The sequence below is a fragment of the Piliocolobus tephrosceles genome, chromosome 8, assembly GCF_002776525.5.
Source record: "Piliocolobus tephrosceles isolate RC106 chromosome 8, ASM277652v3, whole genome shotgun sequence".
Classification (NCBI taxonomy): domain Eukaryota; kingdom Metazoa; phylum Chordata; class Mammalia; order Primates; family Cercopithecidae; genus Piliocolobus; species Piliocolobus tephrosceles.
Window position 1 is genome coordinate 125,960,494 of NC_045441.1, and position 23,649 is coordinate 125,984,142.

The 23,649-nt window shown below is 34.9% G+C and overlaps 1 non-coding gene across 1 annotated transcript; it reads right to left on the reverse strand.

The window, feature by feature from the left end:
• Positions 1-19,266: 19,266 nt before the first annotated feature.
• Positions 19,267-19,370, reverse strand: LOC111524804. The gene has a single exon (XR_002725875.1). It is a non-coding gene; the product is annotated as a small nucleolar RNA U13 (small nucleolar RNA).
• Positions 19,371-23,649: the final 4,279 nt, after the last annotated feature.

Genomic DNA, 23,649 nt, shown 5'->3' on the forward strand with positions numbered 1-23,649 from the left:
TTCTATAGATGTCTATTAGATCCACTTAGTCCAGAGCTGAGTACAAGTCCTGGATATCCTTATCAATTTTCTGTCTCATTGATTTGATCATTTCAACTGGTACTGAAAAAGCATTTAAGACTATTCAACATCCTTTCATGATAAAAACCATTAAGAATAAAAACAAAACAAAACAAAAAAACTGGGTCTAGAAGGAACCTACCAAAACACAGTAAAAGTCATTTATCACAGACCCACAACAAGTATTACAGTGAATGGGAAAAACTGAAAGTCTTTCCTACAACCTCTGGAAAACAATAAGGATACCCACTTTTACCACTGTTACTCAGCATAGTCCTGGAGTCCTAGATTGATAAATCAGACAAGAGAAAGAAATAAAAGGCATCGGGTATTTGTTTGCAGATGATATGATCTTATATTTGGGAAAATAAATTCTAAAATTTGACCAGGCACAGTGGCTCACGCCAGTTATCCCAGCACTTTGGGAGGCCAAGGCCGGGGGATCATCTGAGGTCAGGAGTTTGAGACCAGCCTGGCTAACATATTGAAACCCCATTTCTACTGAAAATACAAAAAATTAGCCAGGCGTGGTGGCGCGTGCCTGTAACACCTGTAATTCCTGCTACTCTAGAGGCTGAGGCAGGAGAATGGCTTGAGCCCGGGAGGGAGACGTTGCAGTGAGCAGAGATGGCAGCATTGCACTCTAGCTTGGGCAACAACAGTGAAAATCCATCTCCAAAAAATAAAATAAAATAAAATAATAAAATTTATATGGAACCACAAAAGACCCAAGAATAGCCACAGCTGTCTTGAACAAGAAGAAAAAAGAAACTGGAAAAATCACATTAACTTATATCAAATTATACTACAGAGCTATAGTAATGAAAGCAACATGGTACTAGCATAAAAAGAGACACATGGACCAATGGAAAAGAGCAAAGAACCCAAAAACAAATCTATACATTTACAGTGAACTCATTGTTGACAAAGATTCCAAGAACATACACTTAATAACAGTCTCTCCAGTAAATTCTGGGAAACTGGATATCCATATGCAGAATAATGAAGCCAGACTTCTATCTCTCACCACACACAAAAATCAAATCAAAATGGATTAAAGACCTAAATCTGAGACCTCAAATTATGAAACTACTACAAGAAAACACTGGAGAAGCTCTCCAGGACGTTGGACTTGTCACAGATTTCTTGAGTAATATCCCACGAGCACAGGAAACCAAAGCAAAAATGGACAAACAAAATCACCTTACCTTGAAAAGCTTCTGCACAACAAAGGAACCCATGAACGAAGTGAAGAGACAACTCACAGAATAGGAAAAAGTATTTGAAAACTACCCATCTGACAACAGATTAATAACCAGAGTATATAAGGAGCTCAAACAACTCTATTGCAAAAAAATCTAAAATTCTGATTTAAAAAGGGGCAAAAGATCTGAATAGGCATTTCTTAAAAGAAGACACACAAATGGCAAGCAGGTATATATGAAAAGGTGTTCAACATCATTGATCATAAGAGAAATGCAAATGAAAACAGTTGAGAGAAATTAAGGGAAAGCATTCACAAAAAATAAGATACATCATCTCACCCCAGTTAAAATGGCTTTTATTCAAATATTAGGCAATAAAAAAATGCTGGGGAGGATGTGGAGAAAGGGAACTCTCATACACTGTTTTTGGGAAAGTAAATTACCTCAACCACTCTGGAAAAGAATTTGGAGGTTCTTCAAAAAACTAAAAATAGTGCTGTCATACAATTCAGCAACCCACTCCTAGGTATATACGCAAGATAAAGGAAATCAGGGTATTAGAGATTTATCTACACTCCTATGTATATTGCAGCACTATTTACAATAACCAAGATGTGGAAGCAACCAAAGTGTCCATCAACAGAGGAAGGGATAAATAAAGTGTGGTATGTGCACATAATTGAGTGTTATTTAATATTCAACCATTAAAAATGAATGAGATAATAAAATACTGTCATTTGTAACAACATGGATGGAACTGGAGGGCATTATGTTAAGTGAAATAAGCCAGGCACAGAAAGACAAACTTTGCATGTTCTCATCTATTTATAGTAACTAAAAACTTTAAAACAATTGAACTCATGGAGACAGAGTGGAATGATTATCACCAGAGACTGGGAAAGAGCATGGGGTCAGGGGAAAAGGAAAGTGGTTAATGGGTACAAGAATGTAATTAGAATGAAAAAGATCTTGCATTTGATAGCACAACAGGGTGACTAAAGTCAACAATAATTTGTTTTACATTTCAAAATCACTAAAATAATATAATTGGATACTTTGTAACACAAAGAAATCATAAGTGTTTCAGGTGATGAATACCCCATTTACACTGATGTGATTATTATGCAGTGTATGTCTGTATCAAAAGATCTCATATACCCCATAGATAGGAACACCTACTATGTGGCCACAAATCTTAAAAATTAAAAATTAAAAAATTAAAAACAATAGTTTCAGAAGTATACAAATTTAAAGTTTTCGCATGACTCATGGGAACCTCAAATTAAAAAACAAAACAAAACATGCCACAGGTATACAAAAAAGAAAAGGCAAGGAAGTAAAGCATACTACCAGAAAAAAATCACAAGTTTCAAAACATGGTGAAAAGATCAAACATAAAAAGAACAATTGACAAATCCATTTCATATTGAGTATAAATTATTGATAGTTTGACTCCCTGAAAAAATAGTTAGAAAAAAATAACAAATGAAAGTGAAGCAGGAACCACATGGTGAAAAGGAGAAAAATCCTAAAGATGAAGAAAATGCAAGTAAGTTAAATTATCGAAAATATAGTATTTTTTCTTAAAATCTAAGTAAAAATCACAGTAAATAATTACAGAAATAACATGACAAAAAATGTAAAATAAAACAAAAGTAGCTATTTACAAAGCAAGAAGAACTAGATTCTGGAAAGAACCTGATTTTTATTTATTGCTGTATTCATGTACAGTAAAGGAGAGGGAGTAAATATGTCTAGCCTTGTACCCCAAGGCAGAAAGATGAACAAGTGAGGAGTCCAACAGGTTAATTAGAAGTAAGGAAAGAGCAATCTGATTACAGATTCATCCTCTGCAGTAATAAACTTAGGAAGACAATGAAACAACTTTTTAAAAAATTGAATTTATTTTTAGTAGATAAAAAGTAGAAACAATTCGAATGGCCATAATAAGAGAATTGGTAAATTTGATATTATGTTAAATTCAAAACAGGATTATTATTTAGCTCTTAAAAATAAGATTGCAACCTGAAAAATACTCCTCAAAACTGCTAAGGTCATCAAAACCAGGAAAATCTGAGAAATTGTTACAGCCAAGAGGAAACTTAATCCCAAGCAATAACTTTTTTAAAAAAATTTCAAACACAATTATTTTAATACTATTCATAATAGTGAGAATATGAATCAATCTAAATATATAACAATAAGAAAATTATCTTTAAAATTCTATGGGAAAAGTGATATCCCCTTTATCATTTTTTATTGTGTCTATCTGATTCTTCTCATTTCGTCTTTATTAGTCTGGCTAGCAGTCTATCTATTTTGTTAATCTTTTTAAAAAACCAACTCCCAGATTCATTGATTTTTTGAAGGGTTTTTCATGTTTCTATCTCCTTCAGTTCTGCTCTTATGTTAGTTATTTCTTTTCTTCTGCTGACTTTTAAGTTTGTTTCCTCTTGCTTCTCTAGTTCTTTCAATTTTGATGTTTTAGGCTGTTGACTTTAAATCTTTCCCACTTTCTCCTGTGGGCATTTAGTGCTATAAGTTTCTCCCTAAACACTGCTTTTGCCGTATCCTAGAAATTCTGATATGTTGTGTCTTTGTTCTTATTGGTTTCAAAGAACTTATTTATTTCTGCCTTAATTTCGTTGTTTACCCAGTAGTCATTCAGGAGCAGGTTGTTCAGTTTCCATGTAGTTGTGCAGTTTTGAATGAGTTTCTTAATCCAGAGTTCTAATTTGATTGCACTGTGGTCTGACAGACTGTTGTTATTTCTGTTCCTTTGCATTTGCTGAGGAGTGTTTTGCTTCCAATTATGTGTTCAATTTTAGAATAAGTGTGATGTGGTGCTGAGAAGAATGTATATTCTGTTGATTTGGAGTGGAGAGTTCTGCAGATGTCTATTAGGTCCACTTAGTCCAGAACTGAGTTCAAATTATGAATATCCTTGTTAATTTTCTGTCTTATTGATCTGTCTAATATTGACTGATCCCACAGGTGAACTAAAATGACTACTACAAATCTTAACACACAGTATTCAAATATGTATTTAGCACTTATTATTAATATGTATTTCACACAGTTCCAAGCATGGGAATATAGGAGTGTGAACCGGAAAAACAGCTGCTTTTCTCAAGCATGAATTAAGGTAGGATTCAAACAGTAATTTTTCTTGGAATGTTGGGGTGATGGAAGACTTTTATGGTTTCATAAAATTCCAAGTTTTCTATAATACATATGTATGTTTAACATAAATCAATGTTAGTTTAAAACATAATATGTCTTGCCTAAAATTTGTTTCTGATTTCTACCTCTCAAGGGAAATACACTAGAGGAAACAAAAGCCAGAGAACTAATGTTTTGCTTTTTCTTGGCTGGAATCAACAGAGTAGCATCCTGTGAAAAAAAAAAAAAAGGTTTTATTTCTTGGATGCAAAATGGCAATGGACATAGTTTAAGAATAGCAGCAATGGCCACTGCACTCCAGCCTGGGCGACAGAGCGAGACTCTGTCTCAAAAAAAAAAAAAAAAGAATAGCAGCAAAGACATGGGTGTCTCACCTGTGCACTATATGCTGGTCCTAATATGGTCAACAATAACACCATGCATTTGTAGAAAATTGCTGTTTTTCAAGGCATTTTCTTCTATCATCTTCCCCACAACTCTTGGAAGCAGGAAGGGCAAAAATCATTCTTTCTAGTTTGCAGAGCCATCATAGGTCAAGAGAGGTTAAGTTGCTTTCTTCCAGTTGCGCACTTTAAAAATGACACTACCCAGACTAGTCTCCATTTTCTGACTTCCCATAATTATCTTTCTACCACACCACCTGCACCTTGTAGTGTGACTGGCCTTTATTATCATTCATCTTCATTATGCAACTTTGCAACACAAATTGCAGGGAAACGTATAGTTACAGTGCTAAGAATTATTTTCCACTGAGTTTTTAGACCTCAGAAAGGCTCTCAGAATCACAGAGCTTTGGTAGAGTAAAACACTCAGTACATTGAAAGGGGAAGGTTTGGGTAGGGTGCAGCAAAATATTAATATAGCTTTATTCTTTTCTGTCATTTTTCCTCTAAATCCACTATTACTTTTTCAAATGTCACTGCTCTTGAGTGGATCTAATAACTTTTTTACTTTCTCCTGGATATTAAAAAAAAAAAAAAAATCCTCAAGTCCCATTAATCACATGCAAAGTTTTCATTTTTGTAATTAAAATGCCCAGTCCAAATATTAACTCTCAACTTGATTTAGGTTAAATATTTGTCCCTCTTTAGTTTTATAATGATTCAAGCTAGGCAACCTTCAATGAAGACAGAAGATGCGTACCGCAAAATCTCTGATTGCCTTTTGCTTCTTACCGACCCTCTGTCCCCACATAGGGGGCTCTTGGGGGCTCTTGAGGGCTCCTGTCTGGAAGTATAAGTGGGGAAGTATGGAGTAAAATGGGGGGAGAAAGAAGTTTATTAAATGTCTCTCTGGGTTGAGAAAGTGTTCAAAGTTGACTTCCCTGCTTGGTGCTTTATTGTTACCCCTGAGATTCCTCACTGGAAATATGAGGCTCCCTCAATGTGAGCAACAGCCCCTCCACCAGCCAGCCACTTAGGACAATCCCCTCTTCTCTGTATCTGATGGTACCACCTTCAGCTTCCCTCTGCTGAGATAGCTTATCTCTGAAAAGAAGCTCTCTTGGTAGTAGCATAACACACGCACACGTATGTTTATTGCGGCACTATTCACAATAGCAAAGACTTGGAATCAACCCAAATGTCCATCAGTGACAGACTGGATTAAGAAAATGTGGCACATATACACCATGGAATACTATGCAGCCATAAAAAAGGATGAGTTTGCGTCCTTTGTAGGGACATGGATGCAGCTGGAAACCATCATTCTTAGCAAACTATCACAAGAAGAGAAAACCAAATACCGCATGTTCTCACTCATAGGTGGGAACTGAACAATGAGATCACTTGGACTCGGGAAGGGGAACATCACACACTGGGGCCTATCATGGGTAGGGGGGAGGGGGGAGGGATTGCATTGGGGAGTTATACCTGATATAAATGATGAATTGATGGGTGCTGACGAGTTGATGGGTGCAGCACACCAACATGGCACATGTATACATATGTAACAAACCTGCACGTTATGCACATGTACCCTAGAACTTAAAGTATAATAAAATAAAAAAAAAAAAGAAGCTCTCTTGGAGGAAGTTTATTCTAAAATGATGGGCAGACCAACTACTTCCCACGTAGCACTCACCCTATCTAAAGCAGAGGCACCCCATCATCTTGCTGCTGGTGGCAGCTTAGCTGACTTTCCGTGCAGACTTCTTTTTTCCCCTCCCATCAAGCAATCTCCTCCAGCCTCAATTTTTGCATACAAACTACTGGGACCTAGGATGAAAACTTATTTCTTGTGTCCCCCAAATTGCAAGGGACATATCTCAAGCTCTTTGACTGAACGTCAAACTTCTGTCCCTTGTTTGGAAGTGAGAATAAACTACTCTTTTTCCTTTCTTCATGGAGGGGGGCAGGGATGAGGGAAAACATCACAACCATTGTAAACTTTGACCCCTGAAAAACCCTTTCTGAGAAGAATCACAACTTCTTTTCTACCGCCTGGAGGAAGGCAATAGGTGTCACTAAACCGTTTTTTGTCGATCACCCTTTCGAATTTTGCATGGGTGGTCTAACGCTTCTTTGGAATGGTGTAATTAGTTGACCTTCATTGTTTTCTTTTTGACTTTTGGGTCATTATAAAACTTAGACCCTCCCAAAAAAGCCCTGTTTTGTTTTTCTTCTTATATTTAGGAATCCACGTGAAAACTTGAAGGTATGAAACCTGTGGGTTAGAAATCAGAGTTTTTAGAAACTGTCCCAGCAAAAGCAGTGAATACAAAGACAGCTCTAGACAAAAACGAAATATGATTAATCTATGTTATGATGAAAGAGGGTCATTGTCATTCAAGAAAGACAGCACTAGAGAGGTATGAATGTTGTCGATGCCAGCATGAAATGACCTTTGTCAGACCCAGATAAAAAAGGGCCAGAAAGGAATGAAGAAGAAGGGGTACTCATGCTTGTATATCTGAGATAAGAACTATTTCCAGGGACTTTCTAAAATCCCCACAAGACTCTTCATGTCCTTCACACATCACCTGCTTTGCATGGCTGGCACATTGCACAAGTGAGAAGGCTTATCACCAGACATTCTTTAGAATTGCAATAATTCAGATAAGATGCTCTCAAGGAAACACTTGCCCAGTAACAGCATCTCTACCAATAAACTGATGATAATTCTGGCTTTGAGCCTCTAGAATCAATAAACTCTGTTTCTGAGGAGCTTATGTGAACTTCTTGTTTCTGCTAATAAAAGCTTTCCTTTACCTTGCCCTCTCTAGGTGCACTTGTGGCATGCCACTCTGTGCATACTGAATTACAATCCCCCTTTCCCATTCCCAAATGAATACATATTTTAGAAACAAAACATGACTTATTTTAACCTGGATTCTTTTATATCAATTTGTCAAAATATCACCATTTAATATTATTAGGTGTTTCCATATAATAACATAAATATATTTTGAAAACATACATATACACCTTTAACCCTTTACCCTCAAATGCCTCTCCACACATTTGCTTCTGCTCATTGACATCTGTCTAGAAACATAACTATCATTATTTATTAACTGGATGCATTACCTAGGGAGCTGTTAAAGTATACTGATGCCCAGGCCCCACCCCAGCTCAGTGAAATCAGAATCTCTGAAGATTGAAAACGGTCTTAGATATTTTTTAAAGGTTTCCCACCTGATTTCAATATACATCTAAAGTTGAGAGTTGCTGTTATAAGAACTCAATGCTAGGATGCAACTTAAAGCTTATCTACATTCAATCTTTTCATATGTACATGTTAGAAAGCATAAGCTACATTTTTCTTAAGTGATTCTGGTTCTTGACCTCCTCAACCCGGGTGGAATCTTGATTCAGAAAAATTCGAAGCATACAGGGATAAAGAAGGAAGGTGACCAGCTACTTGCCCGCTGGTGCTTATTCTGCCGCTGCACTTGGGGGTTGGCTTTTGACTCATGTGGTGGCAGAAGACAGATGGAAAAATAGATTTATATTTCTGAATATTTGCTAATAGTTTATAAATACCTCTCACATATGAGTTGTAAAAAAGCAGGTGTATGCTGGAGAGAGGTCATAATAGCTCAGGAGGGACAACTGTTAAATTTTCAGGAATTTTGAAAGTCAATTGTTATTATATTGGTAGCTTGAAATTGACCACATTGGGAGTATTTACACCACAGAAATTAGTAAGTGCTACAAATCAGGGCTCCCTTCTCCCTCCCAAGAGAACTAACTGTGAAGCATTCACCAGCAAAGCATTGGATATAAGTATTGAAAGATAATTATCATACTGGCCTTAGTTTTAAAGCTTAAGGCAAGCCATAGGAAGCTTTGCAGCTGGCTGGTTCCCTTTCCTTAACAAATCTGATAGAAGTTACCTCCTGGATAAGATTTTTATAGGACTGAAAAAGAAGGAAACATAAACCAATGTTTATTCTAATAAACTATGTGCTCGCACATGTAGATTTCCTAATGTGTATTTATCATAATATAGAAAAGTATTATAGGTGTTTCTCAACTTATTAACATTAATCAGTGCCCTTGCAACAGTTTTGCTTCACTAATTAGTATCCATCTTCTACATTTTCCCAATCTGTGCATGAGAAAGCTGTGTTTTTGTTTGGTTTGGTTTTGTAAATGCCATGCTTACTCCTTAAATTGTTGGTGTGGGAATATGCTTAGCTAATTTTTAAAATTGTTTTAGTAAATGATGGTTAAACAGCATTTATTCTTCTCTGTAAAGATTTATGTTAAGAGAATATATTATGCAGAATTGTAATACTTTGTAAGAACCTGTCTACTCTCACAAACACCCACTTAATGGGGGCTGTGCAGAAGCATCCTGAGGTAGTTGATTGTTTATCATTTCCTTCAGCATTTTCTCTGCCATTGAATAAACTAACAACATGAAGCTAGCATAGATAATACAAATACTCAACAAGACCACAGAGCCAGGTAGTGTCAGCTGTTTAACATGCCAGTAATCATAACTGTTATCCATCCTGCTAGCAGATTAAAAATAAATAAATAAGTAAAATTTAAAAATATATTGGCCTTGAGTTTACTAAACTTGAATACTTTATAATTCCTACAGTTGCCCGCTTTCAGCAAACATCAAACAGCTGCTACGCCCATATCCTCCTGCCTATGCCTTCTCTTCACACTGTACCTGCTCCTCTGGCTCTACAAATCCCACATGTCAGTCCTTAAAGGACAACCAAATGATCCCCACTTCACTGGCCCAGTCTTTTCGATGAGTGTTCCATGATTCATAACTTGGTGGTTTAGTTTGGATATTTGTCTTCACCCAAATCTTATGTTTGATTGTAATTCTCAATGCTGGAGGTAAGGCCTGGTGGGAGGTGTTTGGATCATGGGGGTGGATCCCTCATGGCTTGGTGCTGTCTTTATGATAGTGGGTGAGTACTCAAAAGATTTACTTGCTTAAAAGTGTGTGGCATCCCCGTTCCCTACTCACTTTCTCTCTAGTTCCCACTCCTGCCATGTGAGATGCTTGCTCCTCCCTAACCTTTCACCATGATTGTAAGCTTCCTGAAGTCCTCACTCAAAACTGAGCAGATGCTGATGCCATGCTTCCTGTATAGCCTGCAGAATCGTGATCTAATTAAACCTTTTCTCTTATAAATTACCTGGCCCCAGGTATTTTAGAACTCCTAAAATAGCAATGCAAGAACAGCCTAATACTTTTGGTTATGAATTGTGCCTCTATATCTTTTATCCTACCCTCTGGACTCCATTAAAATTTATCATTCCTGTGATTCCCATTCCTTCAAAGACTTATGTGACAATATGGTCATTAACCAAAACCTAAGAAGTTCAATGTTTCATCTGTATACTGTGGTATTAATACTTGCATTTGTAACAGAGGACTTCCTGGAATAGGAAATGATTAATTCAATACGCCTATGTAAAGCCTGAGAATTTCAAATAAAATCATACAGAAGAATGTTGGAGCAATCAAGTGGCAGTGGTCATTTGGTAGCACTCATTAAAATCACATCCAAAGTGGAGGAAGTTCCCTTTAAGGAAATCCTTGGTAAACATTCAGATAGAGAATAGGGTCTTTGGTAAGATGAATTCTTGCCAGTTAATACATTTGCCACTTTATTTAAACTGCATCTGTGTCCGTATATTCATATATTCAGCTTTTGAACCTGGCATATGATAGAATAGAGAAACTAAAGGGTCTTGTTAGGTCACCTTACCCAGTTCCCACCCAGGATTTACACTGGACTATAACTAGAAATCTCTTAGATATTCAAATCTTATTTCTTATATAGAACACCCAGTTGATGTATATTGTACACCCAATCCCATTTTTATTTAGGAAGAATCATTAATGACATGAGGAAATTTTTTAAATATAATAAATAAATAAAAAGAACCAGTGTTCATAATTGTTATTTTGGATCATAACTACTAAAAGAGGGGGGGCAGGCATTACCTCTTGATGGTGTGATTATAGGTTAGTAATGTTTATTCTACCGTCTTTTTAAACATGAACAGGGGATGTGTGCATAAATATCATTTTTATTTTAAAAGAAAAGTTTATTTAAGATAAATTCTCAATCATGGGCTCTTTATAATCCATTTAACTATCATGCCTTATATAAATTACTCAACTTGACTCATGCATAATGAGCTGAGTTTTACGTATTCGTGGTGTGTTGTTTATGAACATAGGGCAACACGTGTTGCCTAAAATTTTTCCTATAAACTCATTCATATCTGACATTCTTTTAATGAAGGACTAGTGAGTGTTTTCTGTATTTAGGGCAACTAATGTCCAGTCACAGTACCACAGAGAGGCAAATAATAAATATCATATCCATACTGAAGGTCTGTTCTGAGTGCAAGAAGGAATTGGATTTTCTCTCTTTCTTCCCCAGCTCACTAAAGACAATATTGGATGCTGCAAGAAATTAAATCAACATGGAGGATTCCCATTCTTAGTGAGTTAGGTTCATCATAACTCATGCTTCATAACCCAGACTAACAAAGAGTTAACATCCTTCTTGCAGTCTCCCCTCTCTCGATTCCCTGGGTGCAGGTTTTAGTTCCAAATAGCAATTTTTCTAGAGTTTTTTTTTTCTTCCTGTGAAACTGCAGCCTTGTTATCTCCCTGGAACCCATTTCACTGTCTCTTTTTAAAAATTTTAACTATGAGTTCCATCTGCCGTCACTGAACTGGAAGGTCCTCAAAATGTAAAGCAAGTCCCACTGGCAATTGCCTTAAAGAATCATTTGCCTGATAAACAGCAAATCACAAAATGGGTTTTAACTTCTTTAAATTAACAACCAAAAATAAATAAATAAATGAATAAATAAATAAATAAAAAGAGAGAGACAAAGTCTTGCTTAGTTCGCACAATAGGCATGTCTGAATTCCCTCTTTCTTTATCCACTGAGTAAAAGTACCTGTTGAGGGAGCCACAAGACTTCACACTGCATGGCATGGAAGCTCGAAATGCTCCTGTGGTGGGGGGTTACACAGAGGGAGCATCTAGGGGAACAGCCACATTTCTGCTGCTTATTGTGAGATCTCAGAGTTCCTCCTTTAAAGCATTTTCCCATAAAGGGTTTATAATTAGAATGTTTTGCCCACCAACACATTTGATGGAGAGGGAAGTGTTCCTTCCCCCTTCTGTGAGCAAGTGGTAGGACAATTCAGATGCTTCAGATACATAAGAGACTTATCGTTTCTTGAACAATTATTTATTGAGTGCCTACTCTGCATCAAATCCTGTGCTGGGCACTGGTTAAGTTAAAGTGTAGTACCTAACAACAGATCTTACTGTTTGGTAGAAGAGACAGACATTAACAAATAACCATACAAAGAAATGTACAACTGCAACTGTGACTAGGGCTCTGAAGGAGTGATCTATGAGATACAAGAGCCTGTAAATGAAGGATTTGTTCTATCAGGAGGTGTGAAAGCATAAAAGAGATCCTTAATCCAAGATCTGAAGGGTAAGTAGGGGATTATTACTCCAAAAAAGAGAAGTAAGATTTAAGCCAGAAGAAAAACCTCTGTACCTTGTGCAAAAACCCTTCCGTAGGAGGGAGCATCCCAAGTCCTGGAAATGAGAGGACAGAGGACAACCATGCTGGCCAGAGCACAAAGAGTGATAGTGATGGAGGTCAGTTCTGTCACATAGACAAATGTTAAAGGGTTTTGTTTTTGTAATTTTTATTTAGAGATAATTTTAGGCTTATAGAAGAGTTTTAAAGATACTACAAAGAGTTCCCATATTCCCTTTACTTGGGCTTCCCTAACGTTGACAAATCATATCACTATGGTAGCTTTACTAAGAAATTACTATTTGAATAATATCAACAAATAAAGTAGAGAGTTTATTCAGATTTTAACAGTTGACCTGATCCTGAAACAGACAGGGGGCACCAGTAGAAACAAATTGTTAAAAAAAAAACTGTTAATCTTGCCATACCCTAATTGAAGAGGACTGGCAAATAACAGTACAAACAAGAGCCAACACCACTGACATCTCAACTGGTTCAGCTTACACTAATCTGACTGAAAGGTTAAAGTTGAGCAAACTTTCCATTCAATGAGTGCCAAAACTATTGTGTCTGAATCAGCTGCAGCCAAAGGCAGTGCTTTTAATAAAAATTTTAAACAAATGGGATGAAGATCCCAAAGCATTTATTCGAATAATTGTAACAGAAGAAATAAAAAAAATAAAAAATAAAAAATAAAAAAAAAACATGGCTTTACCAATACAATCCTAAAGACAAGGCACAATCAAAGTAATAGCAACCAAGAGGTGGAAGTGGTCCAGTCACAGCAATAGCAGACTGTTCAAGAGCAAAGGTCACAGCAATAGTTTGGGAGATGCCCAAGGCACTCTGCTTGTTGACTTTCCGAAAGGCCAAAAAAGAATAGCATCTGCTGATTCTAAGAGTATTTTGAGAAAGTTAGCCAAAGCTTTAGCTGAAAAATGCCTGGGAACGCTTCACCAGAGTCTTTCTCTACAATGACGATGTTCCTGCTCATTATTTTCATAAAATAAGGCAATTTTGTGAGAGTTTTGAGGAAAAATCATTAGTTATCACCTTCCAGTCCTGATTTGACTCCTTATAACTGCTTCTTCTTTCCTAATCTTTAAAAAAAATCTATTTTTCTTCAGCTAATAATGTCAAAAAGGTCTGCTTCAACATGTTAGAGCCCCAGAATCCTCAGTGCTTTAGAAATGAACTAAATTGCTGATAATACCCCTTACAAAAGTGTCTTGAATTTAATGGAGCTTATGTTGAGAAATGAAGTGTATATTTTTTATTATATTTTATCTTTTATTTCCATGTTTCCAAAAACTGTTTGAAGTCCCCGTAAAACTCTCAAAACTCAACTTTTATAAAAAACATACAGTCCAATTAGAAAATTATCAAAGTGCATACAGAGACATTTCACCAACGTGGTTGTACAGATGGCAAATAAACTCATGAACGTATGTTCGGCATCATTATCCAGGAGGAGTATGCAATGAGAAATCTCCACATACCAATCAGAATGGCTAAAATTTTTTAAAAAGTGAGAACATACTTTTAAATGTTGATGAGGATGGAGAGAAATTAGATCATCAATACACTGTCGGTGGAAATATACAATGGTATAGTCTTTTGGAAACTGCCTGAAAAACACTTTGGCAATTTCTTTAAAAAATAAACATACAGTTCCCTTATAACCTGGAAATTGCAATCCTGGGCATTTTATCCCAGTGAAATAGTTATCTTTACATATAAACCAGTAAACAAATGTATATAGCAGCTTTATTTGTAATAACCAAAAACTGAAAACAACTCCAATGTCCTTTAATAGGTTAATGGTTAAATAAACCATGGTACATCATATTATGACATTCTACTCAACAATAAAAGGGTGTGAATTATTCAAACAACCACCTGGATAACTCTCCAGAAAATCAGAGAGGGGATAAAAATCCAATTCCAAATGGTCACATTTGTGTTGTATAATTCCATTTATATTGTATAATTCCATTTATACAACATTATTGAAATGTCAAAATTATAAAAATAGAGAATAGGATTAGTGATTGCCAGTTTGAAAAAAATGTCAAGTGTGAGAGGGAAGTGAAAATAGGGAAAAATGAGGTAATAGTAGTGATGAACTGTTCTGTATCTTGACTGTCCTGGTTGTGATATTGCAGTACAGTTTTCAATATATTGCAACTGGGGGCAACTGGGTTTATGTTACACAGAATCTCTATGTAATGTTTCTTATAAATGTATGTAAATATACATTCATCTTAAAGTAAAAATATTTTTAAAAATATATGACAATTGTACAATGTTGGAAGAACAAGAGAAATATTTTGTTGTAGGATCTCTGTATTATACCTGAGGTGGTATGCATTAGTGAGGTACACCGCAAACCTTAAAGGACCTATTAAGAAAATTAAACAACGGGGTATATATAATAAGTTAGTACAGAATATGAAATGAAGTCATAAAAGATAACCAATGACAAAGCATAAAAGCAAAAGAACAGGAACAAGGAATACATAGAAAAAATAAAAAAAAAGATTATGCTGGTACAACTAACACAGTAACAATGTATTAATGTAAATGGTCTAAACTCACTAAAGGCTGGATAAATAATCTAGACTTCACCATAATCTATTTATAAAACTCAACTCAAATATAAATTGGTTAATATTTATGTGTATATATAAACTCACTTTAAACATAAACATAAACTTTATAAGTAAAATTATAAAATAAATTCTATGCCAATATACATTTCAAAAAAGGCAGTATAATTAAAATCAGTGTATAACTCAGAACAAGGAATATTACCAGTAGTAAAGGAGGTCATTTCATAATAAAGGCATTAATTCATCAGGAGAAAATAATAATTCAATGCTTATGCATCTAACAATAAACCTTTAAAATTGATAAAAATAGATGTAAAAGGAGCTATAGACGTATGCCAAACTACATTTGGAGATTTCAACAGCTCTCTTTTAACTGACACATCACAAAACAGACAATTAGTAAAAATAAAAATATAGAGAACAATAGTATATTATTTGAGAAAATTGACTTAATAGAGTTTAGAATGTTAAACTCATATTCTTTTAGGAACATTAACTAAAATAGATCATAATGTTGGCCATAAAACAAATCTCAATATATTTGAGGTGACTGAAATCATGTGAAGTGTGTTATCTGACTGGAAAATAATAAATTATAAATCAATAGCAGTAGGATATATGGACTATCCCAGATATAGAGAAACTAAACAACATAGCTTTATATAATTTATGGGTAAAAGAAGATATCAAAAGTTAAAAATATGTTGAATGGAATAAAAATGACAACATAACATCAAACAACATGTTGGATGCAGCTAAAGTAATGTTTCTTCTATCCAGTAAAACAGTAAGACAAGTTCACAAGCACACTAATCTTCACATTAAGCACAAAATAACACCAAAGGAACTGAAAGCAGCGGTGCACTGAAAGTATTCATAATGACAATGAAACCTGAAAACAGCTCAACACTTGCCTATATTAACTTAACTTTCCATGCTGAAAGTCTATCAGAAGAAGAAGCATGCACACCTCAGGCATAAATACTCATTATTTTAGTTCTCAGTTCTACTGTATGCTCAATACTCAATCAAAAGTTATGAGACACCCAAAAATGCAGATAGAAAACAATACATAGTCAAGGGGCAAAATAATCAGCACAACCAGACTCAGAGATAATTGAGATGCTGGAATTTCAGAGAGGTATTTAAAAATAACTATGAGTAATGTGTTCAAGTCTCTAGTAGAAGAAACTGACAACATGTAATATTATGTGGGAAATTATAACCAAAATGGAAACCATAAAAAAATTAAAAATGTTGTAAATGAAAAACATGTTAGCAGAGATGAAGACTCACTTTGACAGACTTGGTAGCTAACTCAAAGTAACTCAGGAAAGAAATTGTGAATATGCAGATTCGTTAACAGAAATTACTCAAACTTAAACCAAGGGGAAAAAAAAGTACAAAACAAAAACAGAGCATCCCGTGTTGTTGGACAATATCAAAATTCTTAACATACATGTTATCCATCCAAAAATAAAATGAAAAAAGAGTGAGGTAGAACAGTATCTGAAGAGATAATGGTTGAGAATTATTTTAACACCAAAAGCAATGGCAGCAAAAGCAAAAATTGACAAATGGGATTTAATTAAACTAAAGAGCTTCTGCACAGCAAAAGAAACTACCATCAGAGTGAACAGGCAACCTACAGAATGGGAGAAAATTTTTGCAATCTACTCATCTGACAAAGGGCTAATATCCAGAACCTACAAAGAACTCAAACAAATTTACAAGAAAAAAACAAACAACCCCATCAAAAAGTGGGCAAAGGATATGAACAGACATTTCTCAAAAGAAGACATTCATACAGCCAACAGACACATGAAAAAATGCTCATCATCACTGGCCATCAGAGAAATGCAAATCAAAACCACAATGAGATACCATCTCACACCAGTTAGAATGGCAATCATTAAAAAGTCAGGAAACAACAGGTGCTGGAGAGGATGTGGAGAAATAGGAACACTTTTACACTCTTGGTGGGATTGTAAACTAGTTCAACCATTATGGAAAACAGTATGGCGATTCCTCAAGGATCTAGAACTAGATGTACCATATGACCCAACCATCCCATTACTCGGTGTATACCCAAAGGATCATAAATCATGCTGCTATAAAGACACATGCACATGTATGTTTATTGCGGCACTATTCACAATAGCAAAGACTTGGAATCAACCCAAATGTCCATCAGTGACAGACTGGATTAAGAAAATGTGGCACATATACACCATGGAATACTATGCAGCCATAAAAAAGGATGAGTTTGCGTCCTTTGTAGGGACATGGATGCAGCTGGAAACCATCATTCTTAGCAAACTATCACAAGAAGAGAAAACCAAACACCGCATATTCTCACTCATAGGTGGGAACTGAACAATGAGATCGCTTGGACACGGGAAGGGGAACATCACACACCGGGGCCTATCATGGGGAGGGGGGAGGGAGGAAGGATTGCATTGGAAGTTATACCTGATGTAAATGATGAGTTAATGGGTGCTGACGAGTTGATGGGTGCAGCACACCAACATGGCACAAGTATACATATGTAACAAACCTGCACATTATGCACATGTACCCTAGAACTTAAAGTATAATAATAATAAAAAAAAATTCCAAATACTTCAAACTACAGATATAAGAGATTTTGGGAACTTCAAGCAGGATAAATAACGAATGAAATAAAACACACATACACACTTAAACATATCATATTCCAGTAGCTCCAAACCAAAAGATAAAGAGAATATGTTGAAGGCACTCAGAGGGTAAAATGGTAGAAGATATACACAGGAAGAAAAGGGAGAATTCCAGCAGACTTCTTGTCAAAAATTATACAAGTCCTAAGTAAAAGGATCACCATGACTAAAGCACTGAAAGTAAAATACTGTGAGCCCCAAATTTTATGCACAGTGAATATACCTTTAATAAATGCAAAAGAAATTGAGATAACTTTAGACAAACAAAAATTGATAATTCATCGCCAGCAGACCTGCACTACAAGAAACATTTTTTAAAATGGCCTCAGGACTAAAAAATACAAAAAAAAAAAAAAAAAACTAGCCAGGCAAGGTGGCTAGCGCCTGTAGTCCCAGCTACTTGGGAGGCTGAGGCAGGAGAATGGCGTAAACCCGGGAGGCGGAGCTTGCAGTGAGCTGAGATCCGGCCACTGCACTCCAGCCTGGGCGACAGAGCGAGACTCCATCTCAAAAATAAATAAATAAATAAATAAATAAATAAATAAATAAATAAATAAATAAAATAAAATGGCCTCAGGAAGACCAGAATATATCAGAAAAAAATTTAGATCTGTCAGCAAACTAACAGAGGAACAGAAAACCAAACACCACATATTCTCATTCATAAGTGGGAGTTGAGCAATGAGAACACATGGACACAGAGAGGGGAGCAACACACACCAGGTTCTGGTAGGGGGTGACAGGGTGAGGGGAGGGAACTTAGAGGGGGGGTCAATAGGTGCAGCAAACCACCATGGCACAAGTATGTCTATTTTAAAAACCTGGACGTTCTGTACATGTATCCTGCTTTTTTCTTTTTTAGAAGAAATGAAGAAAAAAAATCAGCATGATCAAAAAAATGTAGATCTGTACAAAGAAATAAAAATTTCTGGAAATGATTAGTTATAAAGGTAAATATAAAAGACATTCTAAAATGCATTAATTGCTGTAAAATATATTTTGTTATTGTTTATTTTATATATAATATATATTTTAATTGTTTTTAGAGACAGTGTCTCACTCTGGTGCCCAGGCTGAAGTGCAGTGGCATGATTGCTGCTCACTGCAGCTTTGAACTCCCAGTCTCAAGTCATCTTCCTGCCTCCCGAGTAGCTGAGTCTACAGGAATGCACCAGAATACCTGACTAATTTTGTTTTTAACTTTTTTCTCTTTTGTAGAGGCAGAATCTTGCTTTGTTGCCCAGTCTGGTCTTGAACTCCTGGGCTCAAATGAGCCTCCTGCCTTGGCCTCCAAAAGTGCTGGCATTGCAGGTGTGAGCCCCCATGCCTGACCTATAAAAGAAATTTTACTGCCTAACATGTAAAAAAGTCACTTACATGTATTTTAAGTTTATAAGTATGTAAAAATAGCATAGATGACAAAAATAGCACAAAAATAGGAGAGAGAATTCTACCGTGATTTGTAAAATTCTGGATTTTTTCTTTTCTCTTTTTAAAAATTTTCTCATATCAAATGGCTAATGTACTAATGTCATAATAAGATGTAAGAAAGGCACATCTCACGTATGAGTTAAAAAACCCAGTCATCACACGTATAAGCTGCAAAATGATCTGTAAGAATCTTATACTACATGCAAAACCATATAATATTCAAATCAATATTAAAATTAATTAAAGATGCATATTGTAAACTTTAGGGTACAAATTACATTTTTAAAGAGGTATGAATAATAACCTAGAAACGGAGATCAAATAAACTCTTATGATACAAAATTATTCCAAATGCTATCAGGAAGAAAGAGAAATAAAGCAACAAGAAACAGAACATATAGTATGTTTATGGGAATCTAAGACTGGTTCAACATTTGAAAATTATTCAATGTAATTTACCAAATCAACATAAATAGAAAGAAAAGTTTGATCATCTCAGTAGATGGAAGGAAAACATTAAACAGCTTTCAACATTCATCAAAGTTAAAATGTCAGCAAAGTTGGAAGAGAACTTTCTCAACTTGTGAAATGTATATGCCAAAAACAACAACAAAAGCAAGTAAAATTATATAAACAGTGAAAGACTGAATGCATTTCCCCAAAAATCAAGAACGAAGCATGCATGTGTGCTCTCACCACTTTTACTCACTGTCATACTAAAAACTCTAGCCAATGCAATTACAGCAGAAAAATAAATTAAAAACTTTCATATTTAAAATGAAAAACTAAACTTTTACTTGAAGATCAATGATTGTGTAGAAAATCTCTGATATTCTACATTGAAACACTGCTAGAACTAATGAGTTCAAGGCCATGGGATATAAGATCGGTATGCAAGATAATCTATTTTATTTATGCATACTATTATTAGAAATTAAAATGGAAATAAAATTGTTTTAATAGTAAAAAAGAAGAAACAGTTATGAATCTAAAAAAAATCTGTATAATCTGTATATGGAAAGCTAAATATTACTGATTAAAAAACTCAAAAGAGACTTACATAAATGGTGAAACAAAAAAGTCAAACCAAGACTATTTGTTCATAGTTCCACATTTTATAAATTCTAGAGAATGAAACTATTTTTCAGTGACAGAAAGCAGACCAATGATCACCTAGGGATGGAGTTAAAGATGGGAATAGATTAAGGAGGGTGGAAGGAAACTTTAGAGAGTAATGAAAACATTATTTGATTGTGATGGTGGTGTCACAAGTGTAAACAGATGTCAAAATTAAATAAATTGTAGACTTTGACTATGTACAATGTAGTTTATTATACGTCAAGTATCCTTCTATAATCTCATGAAAAAAGAAAGGTCAATTTGTAAATAAAAACTATATTGGTTGTTTTTTAGCCAGAAACTCTTATAAATGGTATGTTTGTCAGTGAACTTTGAAATTCAGCCCAAACGTTCAAATTTATGAAAAAATTTTGATCCTACTGTATGCAAAATTCAAAGGTCAAATACCAATGAAAGAAAGATGTAATTAAATGAAAAAAAAAATGTGATTTGAGAAAAGGTCAGTCCATGGGGCATTATTTTGCTGATGTAAAGATGCTATGAGAATAATAGGTCTTCTTCTAGTTTGTGCTTGTAAACTAAATTTGCCGAAAACCTAATACTCAGTTGTAGCTGATTTAGAAATACAGAAAGGCACTTCTTTTTGATTTTCTTTCTTTTACAGTGTAGGTCCCTCTGCCTGGAGCAACAGTGTTTAGCCCTGGCTATACCTCAGCACAGACAATGATACCTTTAAAAATAAAAATTTCAAAGGTGTACCCACAGAGGTTCTGAATTAGTAGGACTGGCATCCAGCTCAGATATCTGGAGGTTTAAAGTACTCTCTTGGAGGTGATAATGCCCCATCATGGTTGACAACCATTGTCCTTGAAAGAGCGAGGATTGAAAGTCAAGTTAGCATGTGATTGTCATCCAAAGACAGCCACCCATATTGGAGTCTTCAAGGCACCCTAGGAAAGTTTTGACTCTATCTGAAGAGATGCAAGCTACTCAAATATGGATGGAGAACTTGGAATATAAAAATAACGACAAACATTTAAAGACTGGGAAAATCGTGAAGTATTTTACTTTGACATACTTAATGTATTTCAATTTTTATGTAATTATTTCATCACAATGTTTATGCTTTGATGTTTATTAGAGATATTAAAGAGATTTTTGAAATAACCAAGTAGAATGATGTCCATTTGTTTCTCTCTCGCTCTCTCTGACCTTCTCTCTCTCATCACTTCTTTACCCCATTCTCCACACTCCTGTTTCTCACTCAGTGAAACACATCAACAGGAAGTGTGGTCACACGATCCATGAGGTCAATACAAAAGCATCAGAGTTAACCTGTTGATACTGAATAAGCGATTTTAGCCAGGTGAATAAGAGGAGACAATGCTGTACTTTTAAAAGTAGTTTTATCTTTCATTATCATAAATAAGAATATATATATTCACTGGAATAAATACAGCAAATAATTATTGATTTCTTATAATTGCTGTATACTTTCATTATTATAGTTTCCTGCAAGTAAGTATAATAAAAAAAAGAAAGAATTCCCCACCATGCCACTACAAAATGATCGGCTCAGTCACCATTTTGGTAAATATATTTTTTCAGACAGTTTCCATGTAATTTTGAAAACATGCAGTAGATTAAAAAATACTGGCAAGTATACATATTATTTATTTTTCCCTTTTTTGTGCAGTAATATTTATTTTTAAATATTTTACTGCCATTTTTAATTTGTTTATTTTTACTGTGTGCCTTGGTTATCCTGGGTCAATTATTATTTTTCACTTACTTTATGATTATTACTGAGGATACTTTTATTGTGTAGAGCAAGTACATTAAAAATGGCCCACTCCTGATGTTAAATATGTCACTAATATACAATGTATTCTCATTGGTCTGGCTACTTCTGCTCAAAGTTATATTCATAATACCTTATAATACTGGTGTTGTATGTGCCATTTCATTCCGTTGTTAAGCAGGAGTTCATTGTTGAATCAACCACATTTTTATTCTCTACTTAATATTTTGATAACTATTTCTGAAGAGGAAGGTGGAAGAAGAGTCTTTACTACCTATTGCACACTTGTTTGCCAAACAATGTGTTTAGCAGTTTATATACATTATTCAGTTCTCCCCACAAAGAACCTAAGAAAGAGACCCTATTGTTAGCCCATATTTTAAAATGAAGTAACTGAGGCACAGAACACATAAAAGATTCATACAACATTATATTGCTAAAAATGACTTATCCTGGATATAAACATATACTGCACTAGTTCAGTGTCCCAAAGCATGACAACCATAAAATATTCCCTCTTTAGTCGTCTTCAAAAGTGTGTGAAATTGTTTGCTTCTATTGATCACCACTGCAGTAATAAATGATAAAATTTCCAACCACCAGGTTTGTAAAATCAAACCTTACATTAATAGCAAAAATCATAATTCCAATCTGTACAGTGAAGCTCCATTTTGAGCATACAATTTCTGTAGTACTTTAGTCTTTTTCCTTTATTCTCATTTTCTTTTCTGTAGGGTATTAAACAATTTCTACAAGTTTATTCTTCTTTATAATTCCAGAGGCAGGGGACTCCACAGTTAGTTCAATACTGATATCTAAACTAGGGTTACCAGATTTAGTAAATAAAAATAGAAGGATGTCCAGTTAAATTTGACTTTTGGATAAACAACAAAGAATTTTTTAGGATGTGTATTCCTCATGAAACAGCTGAGAAAACAAATACTAGAAGTATTATTTACTTTCCATCTTAAATTCAAATTTTATTGAGTGTCCTGTATTTTATCTGGCAAGCCTAATCTAAACTAAAGCAATATAGTTTTAGAGACTCTCCCACTGATGAAAGATAATCTTGTGTGTCCCAAGCAAATAAAAACATAAGACATTATCTCAAATGTTGCTTGCTGAGTTTGTTTGTATAAAAAGAACATCTAAAATGTACAATTAAAAATGTTTACTTTCATCCTCTAGAAAATTCTTATTAATCCCTCTTCCAAATACGTTGAGAAGAGAAAACAAACTAAAAAACAAAACAAAAAAATAAGGTACCAATCATAGAATGCATAAGGTACCCTAAAGTAAACAGAGTCCATATTTCCTCCAAGTATGGGTGCCTTATGGAAGTAAGGACTCTATAAACATGGGCCAAACTTAAAAATAGTTAAGTGGAACCCCTCTTCTCCCACCTCTGTCCCACTTGCCTTTTTCCACCATATTGAAATCTTGAAATAATACTGGAGACAGTAGCTATGAAAAGCCAATAGAATTACTTGCAAGTGGCTATGATGAACTACCCAGAATAAAGAGTTCCTTCTTTTTATAAGCATAAAACTAGTAAATATATTAAGAGAAAGCAATTTC